The sequence below is a fragment of the Archocentrus centrarchus genome, chromosome 24 (genome assembly GCF_007364275.1).
Source record: "Archocentrus centrarchus isolate MPI-CPG fArcCen1 chromosome 24, fArcCen1, whole genome shotgun sequence".
Taxonomy (NCBI): Eukaryota; Metazoa; Chordata; class Actinopteri; order Cichliformes; family Cichlidae; genus Archocentrus; species Archocentrus centrarchus.
In genome coordinates this window covers 34,322,652-34,334,290 of record NC_044369.1, presented here as the reverse complement: position 1 = coordinate 34,334,290, position 11,639 = coordinate 34,322,652, and positions in this window count along the sequence as shown.

The window sequence follows — 11,639 nt, the reverse complement described above, 5'->3', positions numbered from 1 at the left end:
GAAACTGACACAAATTCTTCAAATATACAATTAAATTAGTCCTCTTTTTTTTCTAAATATATCCTAATTGGTAGCCACCTCCAAACAAAATGTCTTTCCTCAATCTCAATTGTGCAGTCAGTTCTTCCATAACATAGATGTCTTTTACCCTTTTGATCCATTGGGCTATTGTCGGTGGTGTCGTTTGTTTCCAGATTATGGTTATCATTTTCCTAGCAGCCAAAAGCAGAACGTTGAGCATGCTGAGTTTATCTGCAGAGAGATCTGGCAAGTCCTTGGGTATACATCCCAATATATAATATTCTAAGCATAGGGGCAGTTTCACCCCTAAAATTACATAAATTTCCTCCTTGATATCCGTCCAGTACGCCTGCAGGTACTGACAGTCCCAAAAAATGTGAGCATGATCTCCAGTCTCCCCACATCCTCTCCAGCATAATGGAGAACATGAGGGTATGAGGCCAGCCAGCCCCCTTGGAGTCCTGAAAAACCTAACCTTTACTTTCCAATCAAATTCCTTATACGTATATTGGTACTTTTATGACTAGATATAAAACTACTCTCGCAATCTGTTTCTCCAATTAAAATGTTGGCCTCTAGCTCCCACTTTCCTTTAATAAAGCCAGTGTCTTCATTACACTGCAAAATTTGATATATTTTAGATATGCAGTGTTTTGGAGTTGGTTTTTTTCCATCAAATCAATAAAATATTGTTCAATCTCGGAACAGAGAATTTATCAACTACTTCTTATCAAAAAGAGCAGGGGACCCAATGCACTTTCACTTCTGCTTTCCCCTAGACAGCAGAAAAGAAGGATTTTAGCTTAATCATTATTGAGCATGTAGGTGTCTTTTAAAAGCTCTGAATGGCCAATGGACTGGTTCTTATAGCCTTTTCTATTTTATGTTGAGCACTCAAAGTGCTTTATACAACATGCCTCATTCACACGCATTCATACAAGTACTTCTTTCTAAGCTTAAATGTTTTCTATCTCACATTCACACACATTCATACTCCAACTCCATCTGAGAGAAACTTGGGGTTCAGTATCTTGCCCAAGGATACTTTGGACTGGAGCAGCCAGGAATCAACCTCCAGATTAGTAGGTGGCCTCCTCTACCTCCTGAGCTACAGCCAGTGAATCACTAAATGCATTTTCAGATATGAATTTTGGACAGTGAATGAAGAATCAGGTGATGACACTGTTTGAAGTTGAACTTTTTCATACTACAGTTAGTCCACCGTATTCTGACTACTACAAATACTAACTCACAACAGACACAAATCTGGCTTTTACCAAAACATTATTATGAACTTCTATTCTGAAGTAGACAGTGACTAGGGGTTAGTTGATTTTTGAGCACTTTCTCATGTACATCAACAGCTGAATGTTAATATCACACAGGCATTTCTGTGTGATATTTGGGACATGTAGCTTTGACTCATTAGTGCCTTTTTGTTTATACCTTTTGGGAAGAAAAAATATTGAGATATATATGTATATCGCCATTCAGCTAAAAAATATCGAGATATTACTTTTGGTCCATATCGCCTAGCCCTAATTACAAATCAGGATCATCACAGACTGGGATCATCAGCTGTGGAAAATTATGAAAATCAGCAGACTGTAAGGTATGAATGAGTCTGTGAAGATTCGCTCCACCCAAATCCTCACATTATATTCATGTTCATATATCTCCTTTCACAGTTTACAGCTGTACAGCTGCACAGAGCTACAAATTCTCACCTTAAAACCCTTTCATGCATGAATTATGAGAACCTTAGTCAAGATTTTTTTTTTCTGAATGTTTTTATTTCTCTTTAGGCAAGAAAAAAATGCAATTAAAATTTTGTTTATGAACCAGTTTTTCATGGAGTTACAAATATGCCCACTCAGCTGGACACCATGCATTTGACTTTTTAACCAGAGAAATGTGTATTTAATGCACCAATAACAGAAAATGATATTGCATCCTCAGATCGACTGTCACTACAGCTGATATTCACTAATCCTGATTCTGTTAATTAAATCCAAATAACAAATAAAAATTTAAAAAAGCAACTCCCCGTGACTGGCCAATCGGTAGCAGTGTATGGGACAATCATAAGCATCCACTGTGTTGACTGATATGCAACTATAACAACAAAACACAGGCAGATACAAGAGAACAGCTTTGAACAGCCGTCCACTGTAGTGACCGCTATGCACGAAAGGGTTAAACTTTTCATGACTGTCAAACTGATTTATGTCAAAACTGTGTTTATAGTGTATCTTAATGTGGAGTTTGAGCATCTTTCAGTCTTTCTTTAATCATGAATAATTCATAAATGAACCAGACCAAAATGACAGATGGCATTTTCTTGTTTGAGGTATGAAAACCGGAGGTCTGGTCCACCCAGAGAGCTCTGCAACCATGTGAGAGGGAGTGGATGTGGACTCTGTAACAGAAGTCCTGCTATCATATGAATGGATTTCAACAATTGGAGCATAAACAGTTTAAAAACAGGCCTTTCAGGTAGAAGGTTCAAAGCTGTCTGACCAGTTCACTCAATGCTCCTCATGCAAACTCTTGTACACCTGTGAATCATAACTAAAAAATATTCATATCTTCAGAGGCCACATGAAATCTTTTAAAATGCCACACACTTTCCTACAGTCCAGCCCAGCACACGGTGTGCTGGGAATCACACATTTCCAGGTTTCTCTGGTGGGACCTGCTGAGCTTCCAGAAACTTTCCAGCTTCATGTGTGGAGGAGACATTTGGTGAGAAGCAGCTGCTCGTGCTCCTCGTCAGTCCTGGTGTCTGATCTGAGGTCAGCGTCACATGCTCATAACTGCAGAGTCCAAAACAGCACGAGAGTGACATCAAAAGCAGTCCAACCTAGAAAAACCCCAGCGAGTGTGAGAGAAGACTCACAGCAGATGATGGAGTTCTACAGTCTGTCCACTAGATGGCGCTAACAGACAGTTAAAAAAAATCAGTATGAGAAGATGATGAAGCAGCAGCACCAGCGATACAGTCGATACAATTTAACCTTTAACCTACAATTTAACAGAAGATCAGCTGACTTCCAGGTACAAACCAGATCAGACCACATGACCTCAGAGAAGCCAATCACAGAAACCAATCAGAAAAGCAGACAGAGAATGAGGAGCATGACCCATTTATTCCCTTTGACCAAAAAGATTTTCTTATTCCTGCACATGTCAGTGTCAGCATCAGTGTAAAGGTCTGTATTTCAGTCGGTCCCTGTCCTTTGACTCCAGGGAAAACAGCTGCATCCTGGTTTTTTCACACTTATTAATTAATATCTCAGAGCAGCTTTATTCATTATTTTCATCACTCAGTGAATATTCATATTCTGCTCCTGTCTTCTGATTTTACCTTTTTCTTCTCTATTGTTTTAGGTCATTTTCTTTGTGACTCCTGGGTCTGTCATGGTCTTCTGGTTCTCCTGGGTCTTCCTGCCTGTTGCCCTCCCGTGTGTTTGTGGTCTCACGTCTGGTATTCAGGGGCGGGCCTGGTCCAGCCTCTGCCCTCTGATCATCCTTCTCAGCTGGCAGTAATGAGACAAACTGACATGCTGCAGTTTGTTTTCCAGTTAATGATGCAGCAAAGACAATCAGTCCTGCTGACTCCCTGGTCGCTGTTGTCTTTGTTCTGCTCACCGTTCTGACCTGACCACGTCTCTGTGCCCAGGTTCCCTGGAGAAAGAGTGGAGATATTTTGGAGTGGCTTCACAGATACCTGGGAGCTGATTACAGCACCGCTGGAAGACTGCTGCAAACTGTTTTTCTAAGATCAAGATAGACACTGTTCCCTTTTCCCCGGAGTTCTGCTCATTACAGATCACCTGTCCACTGGTTATGACGATGTCTGAAGAACACTGTATAAATATGTCATAAAGATGAGGAGTGAGGGCCCAAAAACAGAACATGAAGCAGTTTGAGTCAACAAAAATCAATTTATGCTGATAAAAGTCCAGAAGCAGCAGAGTTCAAACAGAGTCCGTGATGAAGTCCAAAATACAAAAATAAGGTCAAAAGAATCAGATGGAACAAGAAGAAGAAGAAGAAGAAGAAGAAACAGCCTTTATTGTCCCACAGAGGGGAAATTTGGGTGTAACAGCAGCCGCAGTTATTATAAATATAAATAAAGATATAATAATTCACACTATTAAGAAAAGAATATATATAAAATCAACAAACAATATTAACCTTTATACTACTAATAATAACACTATATACAATGTACATGATGTGCCTGTGTGTTGAACCTTATTAACAGGCCGGACTATTTACAGTATATTATATATTATCCTACATTGTGTAGGCTATTGTGGTTTTTGTTGGGAGCAGTGATGATTATAAAGTCTTACAGCTGCTGGGAGGAAGGATCTGCGGTAACGCTCCTTTGTGCATTTAGGATGCAGCAGTCTGTCACTGAAGGAGCTCTCCAGCTCAGCAACAGTTTCATGCATGGGATGGGAGACCTTGTCCATCAGTGATGTTATTTTGGTCAGAGTCCTTCTGTCTCCCACCACCTGCACTGAGTCGAGAGGACATCCTAGGACAGAGCTGGCTTTCCTGATGAGCTTGTCTATCCTCTTCCTCTCAGCTGTAGACAAGCTGCTGCTCCAACATACTGCTGCATAGAAGATGGCTGATGCCACCACAGAGTCATAGAAGGTCTTCAGGAGTGTCCCCTGCACTCCAAAAGACCTCAGCCTTCTCAGCAGGTAGAGTCTGCTCTGACCCTTCCTGTAGAGCGCATCAGTGTTATGAGTCCAGTCCAGTTTATTGTTTAGGTGAACACCCAGGTACTTATAAGAGTCCACTATCTCAATGTCCGCTCCCTGGATGTTCACCGGTGTCCGTGTGGTGGGTCTGCGCCTGCGGAAATCCACCACCAACAAACAGAAAAAAGTATGACAGAAGACTGAGAGCGGGTTCCAAAGTCCCTCCTGTCTCCTTTTTCTAACCTAATTTCCTTCACCTCAGTGAAAACGTCATCGAGGTGAAGGAAAGGTGGGTAGGAGAGTTAATAAGGAGTTAGGAAAAGAGCAGCATGATGTCGGCCCTGTTGAAACTACAATGTGGAGGAGATGAAATGTTCATTGTAGGTCACAGCATGTTCTAACCCTGCTTTTCTCTGCAGGTCATTAAAAGGAGAACCGCCACTGGAGGAACATTTAGGGTCAGATTCACTGCAGCAGCTCAGAGATGGTCTAAAGACGTTCCAAAGCTGCTGATTCACTGACAGGCTCAGCGGCAGGTTGGGACAGGAAGCTGTGGACAGGAGGATCTCTGCAGCTGGACTTCTGCCAGATGAGTTTGTGAGAGTTGCTGCTGCTCGGAGAGTTTATTTTTAGGAGGGGGAGGTGTTATCAGGAGTTATCAGGTGTTGTTAGGAGTTATCAGGAGTTATCAGGTGTTGTCAGGTGTTGTCAGGAGTTATCAGGTGTTGTCAGGTGTTGTCAGGAGTTATCAGGAGTTATCAGGTGTTGTTAGGAGTTATCAGGTGTTGTCAGGAGTTATCAGGTGTTATCAGGAGTATCAGGTGTTGTTAGGAGTTATCAGGAGTTATCAGGTGTTGTCAGGAGTTATCAGGAGTTATCAGGTGTTGTCAGGAGTTATCAGGTGTTATCAGGAGTTATCAGGTGTTGTTAGGAGTTATCAGGAGTTATCAGGTGTGTCAGGAGTTATCAGGAGTTATCAGGTGTTGTCAGGAGTTATCAGGTGTTATCAGGAGTTATCAGGTGTTTTCAGGAGTTATCAGGTGTTATCAGGTGTTATCAGGTGTTGTCAGGAGTTATCAGGTGTTGTCAGGTTATCATTGTTGGAGTTTCATGTTATCAGGAGTTATCAGGAGTTATCAGGTGTTATCAGGAGTTATCAGTGTTATCAGGTGTTATCAGGTGTTATCAGGAGTTATCAGGTGTTATCAGGAGTTATCAGGTGTTGTCAGGAGTTATCAGGAGTTTCAGTTGTTATCAGGTGTTATCAGGTGTTTATCAGATGTTGTCAGGAGTTATCAGGTGTTGATAGTTATCAGGTGTTGTCAGGAGTTATCAGGTGTTATCAGGAGTTATCAGGTGTATCAGTGTTTACAGGTGTTGTTCAGGAGTTATCAGGTGTTATCAGAGTTGCAGGTGTTGTCAGGAGTTATCAGGTGTTATCAGGAGTGTATCAGGATTATCAGGTGTTGCAGGAGTTATCAGGTGTTGTCAGGAGTTATCAGGTGTTATCAGAGTTATCAGAGTTATCAGGTGTTTCAGGAGTTATCAGGAGTTACAGTGTTTTCAGGAGTTATACAGGTGTTATCAGTGTTATCAGGTGTTGTCGGAGTTATCAGGTTGTTACAGGAGTTTATCGATGTTGTCAGAGTTATCAGGTGTTATCAGAGTTATCAGGAGTTATCAGGTGTTATCAGGAGTTTATCAAGGTGTTTGCAGGAGTATAACGTCAGTGTTATATCAGGAGTTATCAGGTTGTGTGCAGGTTATCAGGTGTTACAGGAGTATCAGTGTTTATCAGAGGATTATCAGGTGTTGTCAGGAGTTATCAGGTGTTATCAGGAGTTATCAGGTTGTGTCAGGAGTTATCAGGTGTCAGGAGTTATCAAGGTGTATCAGGGTGTTAGCAGGAGTTATCAGGTGTTGTCAGGATTAAGTGTTATCAAGTTATCAGGTGTTGTCAGGAGTTATCAGGTTGTTATCAGGAGTTATCAGGAGGTGTGTTTCAGGAGTTATCAGGAGTTATCAGGTGTTTTCAGGAGTTATCAGGATTATCAGGTGTTATCAGGAGTTCAGGTGTTGTCAGGAGTTATCAGGTGTGTATCAGGAGTTATCAGGAGTTATCAGGTGTTATCAGGAGTTATAGGTGTTGTCAGGAGTTATCAGGTTGTTATCAGGAGTTATCAGTGTTGTCAGGAGTTATCAGTGTTATCAGGAGTGATCCAGGAGTTATCAGGTGTTATCAGGAGTTATCAGGAGTTATCAGGTGTTTTCAGGAGTTATCAGGTGTTATCAGGTGTTATCAGGTGTTGTCAGGAGTTATCAGGTGTTATCAGGAGTTATCAGGTGTTGTCAGGAGTTATCAGGTTTATCAGGAGTTATCAGGAGTTATCAGGTGTTATCAGGAGTTATCAGGTGTTTTCAGGAGTTATCAGGTGTTATGAGGAGGTTATCAGGTGTTGTCAGGAGTTATCAGGTGTTAATCAGAGGTTTATCAGGAGTATCAGGTGTTGTCAGGAGTTATCAGGTGTTATCAGGAGTTATCAGGTGTTGTCAGGAGTTATCAGGTGTTATTCAGGAGTTATCAGAGTTATCAGGTGTTTTCAGGAGTATCAGGTGTTATCAGGTGTTATCAGGTGTTGTCAGGTGTTATCAGGAGTTATCAGGTGTTGTCAGGAGTTATCAGGTGTTATCAGGAGTTATCAGGTGTTATCAGGAGTTATCAGGTTGTTTTCAGGAGTTATCAGGTGTTTATCAGGTGTTGTCAGGAGTTATCAGGTGTTATCAGGAGTTATCAGGTGTTTTCAGGAGTTATCAGGTGTTATCAGGAGTTATCAGGAGTTATCAGGTGTTGTCAGGAGTTATGCTATAGGCCTAGGCTGCTGGGGGGTTCCCATAATGCACTGTTTCTTCTCATTCACCTTATTTACATTGTTTATACTCCACTCTGCATTTAATCATTAATTTTTATTAATCTCTGTCTCTCCCCCATCAGCAGATTCAATTCAATTCAATTTTATTTATATAGCGCCAAATCACAACAAACTGTCGCCTCAAGGCGCTTTGTATTGTGGTAAAGACCCTACAATAATACAGAGAAAACCCAACAGTCAAAACGACCCCCTATGAGCAGCACTTGGTGACAGTGGAAAGGAAAAACTCCCTTTTAACAGGAAGAAACCTCCAGCAGAACCAGGCTCAGGGAGGGGGGGTCATCTGCCGCGACCGGTTGGGCTGAGGGGAGAGAAAGACATGCTGTGGAAGAGAGCCAGAGATTAATATCAATTAATGATTAAATGCAGAGTGGAGTATAAACAAAGTAAATAAGGTGAATGAGAAACAGTGCATTATGTGAACCCCCCAGCAGCCTAGGCCTATAGCAGCATAACTAAGGGATGGTTCAGGGTCACCTGATCCAGCCCTAACTATAAGCTTTATCATAAAGGAAAGTTTTAAGCCTAATCTTAAAAATAGAGAGGGTGTCTGTCTCCCGAATCCAAGCTGGGAGCTGGTTCCACAGAAGAGGCGCCTGAAAGCTGAAGGCTCTGCCTCCCATTCTACTCTTAAGTATCCTAGGAACCACAAGTAAGCCAGCAGTCTGAGAGCGAAGTGCTCTGTTGGGGTGATATGGTACTATGAGGTCTTTGAGATAAGATGGTGCCTGATTATTCAAGACCTTGTATGTGAGGAGAAGAATTTTAAATTCTATTCTAGATTTAACAGGGAGCCAATGAAGAGAAGCCAATATGGGAGAAATCTGCTCTCTCTTTCTAGTCCCTGTCAGTACTCTAGCTGCAGCATTTTGGATCAGCTGAAGGCTTTTCAGGGAGCTTTTAGGACAGCCTGATAATAATGAATTACAATAGTCCAGCCTAGAAGTAATAAATGCATGAATGAGCTTTTCAGCATCACTCTGAGAAAGGATGTTTCTAATTTTAGAAATATTGCACAAATGCAAAAAGCGGTCCTACATATTTGTTTAATATGTGCATTGAAGGACATATCCTGGTCAAAAATGACTCCAAGATTTCTCACAGTGTTACTGGAGGCCAAAGTAATGCTATCCAGAGTAAGTATCTGGTTAGACACCATGTTTCTAAGATTTGTGGGGCCGAGAACAAGAATTTCAGTTTTATCTGAATTTAGAAGCAGGAAATTAGAGGTCATCCAGGCCTTAATATCTTTAAGACATTCCTGCAGTTTAACTAATTGATGTGTGTCATCTGGCTTCATTGATAGGTAAAGCTGAGTATCATCTGCATAACAATGAAAATTGATGCAGTGCTTTCTAATAATACTGCCTAAGGGAAGCATGTATAATGTAAATAAAATTGGTCCTAGCACAGAACCCTGTGGAACTCCATAATTAACCTTACTGTCTGAAGAAGACTCCCCATTTACATGAACAAATTGGAGTCTATGAGATAAATATGATTCAAACCACTGCAGTGCAGTACCTTTAATACCTATAGCAAGCTCTAATCTCTGTAATAAAATGCTATGGTCAACAGTATCAAAAGCTGCACTGAGGTCCAACAGGACAAGAACAGAGATGAGTCCACTGTCAGAGGCTGTAAGAAGATCATTGGTAACCTTCACTAATGCTGTTTCTGTACTGTGATGAATTCTGAAACCTGACTGAAACTCTTCAAATAAACCGTTCCTCTGCAGATGATCAGTTAGCTGTTTTACAACTACTCTTTCAAGAATCTTTGAGAGAAAAGGAAGGTTGGAGATTGGCCTATAATTAGCTAAGACAGCTGGGTCAGTGATGGCTTTTTAAGTAGAGGTTTAATTACAGCCACCTTGAAGGTCTGTGGTACATAGCCAACTAATAAAGACTGATTGATCATTTTTAAGATTGAAGCATCAATAATTGGAAAGACTTCTTTTAACAGTCTAGTAGGAATGGGATCTAACAAACATGTTGCTGGTTTGGAGGAAGTAACTATTGAAGTTAACTCTGAAAGATCAACTGGAGCAAAAGAGTCTAAACAAATACCAGCAGTGCTGAAAGCAGCCGAACATGAAGATCAATCTTTGAGATGGTTATGAATAATTTTTTCTCGAATGTCTAAAATTTTATTTGTAAAGAAATCCATGAAGTCACTACTAGTTAACGTGAAAGGAATACTCGGCTCTACAGAGCTCTGACTCTTTGTCAGCCTGGCTACAGTGCTGAAAAGAAACCTGGGGTTGTTCTTATTTTCTTCAATTAATGATGAATAGTAAGATGTCCTAGCTTTACGGAGGGCTTTTTTATAGAGCAACAAACTCTTTTTCCAGGCTAAATGAGCATCTTCTAATTTAGTGAGACGCCATTCCCTCTCCAGCTTTCGGGTTATCTGCTTTAAGCTGTGCGTTTGTGAATTATACCACGGAGTCAGGCACTTCTGATTTGAAGCTTTCCTTTTCAGAGGAGCCACAGTATCCAAAGTTATACGCAGTGAGGATGTAAAACTATTGACGAGATAATCAACCTCACTGGGAGCAGAGTTTAGGTAGCTGCTCTGCACTGTGTTGGCACTGAAGAGCATAACAATGAAGGAATTAGATCCTTAAACTTAGTTACAGCACTTTCAGAAAGACTTCTACTGTAATTAAACTTATTCCCCACTGCTGTGTAATCCATTAAAGTAAATGTAAATGTTACTAAGAAATGATCAGACAGGAGGGGGCTTTCAGGGAATACTGTTAGGTCTTCAGTTTCTATGCCATATGTTAGGACAAGATCCAGAGTATGATTAAAGTGGTGGGTGGGCTCCTTTACATTTTGAGAGAAGCCAATTGAATCTAACAATAGATTAAATGCAGTGTTGAGGCTGTCATTCTCAGCATCTACATGGATGTTGAAATCACCCACTATAATTATTTTATCTGAACTGAGCACTAAATCAGATAAAAAGTCTGAGAAATCAGACAGAAACTCTGAGTAGGGACCAGGTGGACGATAGATAATAACAAATAAAACAGGTTTTTGATTTTCCCAATTAGGATGGACAAGACTAAGAGTCAGGCTTTCAAAAGAATGAAAACTTTGTCTGGGTCTCTGATTAATTAATAAGCTGGAATTGAAGATTGCAGCTAATCCTCCTCCTCGACCTGTGCTTCGAGCATTCTGACAGTTACTGTGACTCGGGGGTGTTGATTCATTTAAACTAACATATTCATCCTGCTGTAACCAGGTTTCTGTAAGGCAGAATAAATCAATACGTTGATCAATTATTAAATCATTTACTAATAGGGACTTGGAAGAGAGAGACCTAATGTTTAACAATCCACATTTAATTGTTTTATTCTTTGGTGCAGTTGATGAAGCTGTATTATTTATTGTTTTTGAATTTTTATGCTTAAATAGTTTTTTGCTGATTTTAGCTTTGGTTTTTGGTGGTCTGGGAGCAGGCACCGACTCTATGGGGATGGGGTTTTGGGGGGATGGCAGGAGGAGAGAAGCTGCAGAGAGGCGTGTAAGACTGCAACTCTGCTTCCTGGTCTCAACCCTGGGTAGTCAGTTTTTAGGAGGGTTAATAAATTTGGCCAGATTTCTAGAAATGAGAGCTGCTCCATCCAAAGTGGGATGGATGCCGTCTCTCCTAACAAGACCAGGTTTTCCCCAGAAACTTTGCCAATTATCTATGAAGCCCACGTCATTTTTTGGACACCACTCAGACAGCCAGCGATTGAAGGAGAACATGCGGCTAAACATGTCGCTCCTGGTCTGATTGGGGAGGGGCCCAGAGAAAACTACAGAGTCCGACATCGTTTTTGCAAAGTTACACACCGAGTCAATATTAATTTTAGTGACCTCCGATTGGCGTAACCGGGTGTCATTACTGCCAACGTGAATAACGATCTTACCAAATCTACGATTAGCCTTAGCCAGCAGTTTCAAATTTCCAT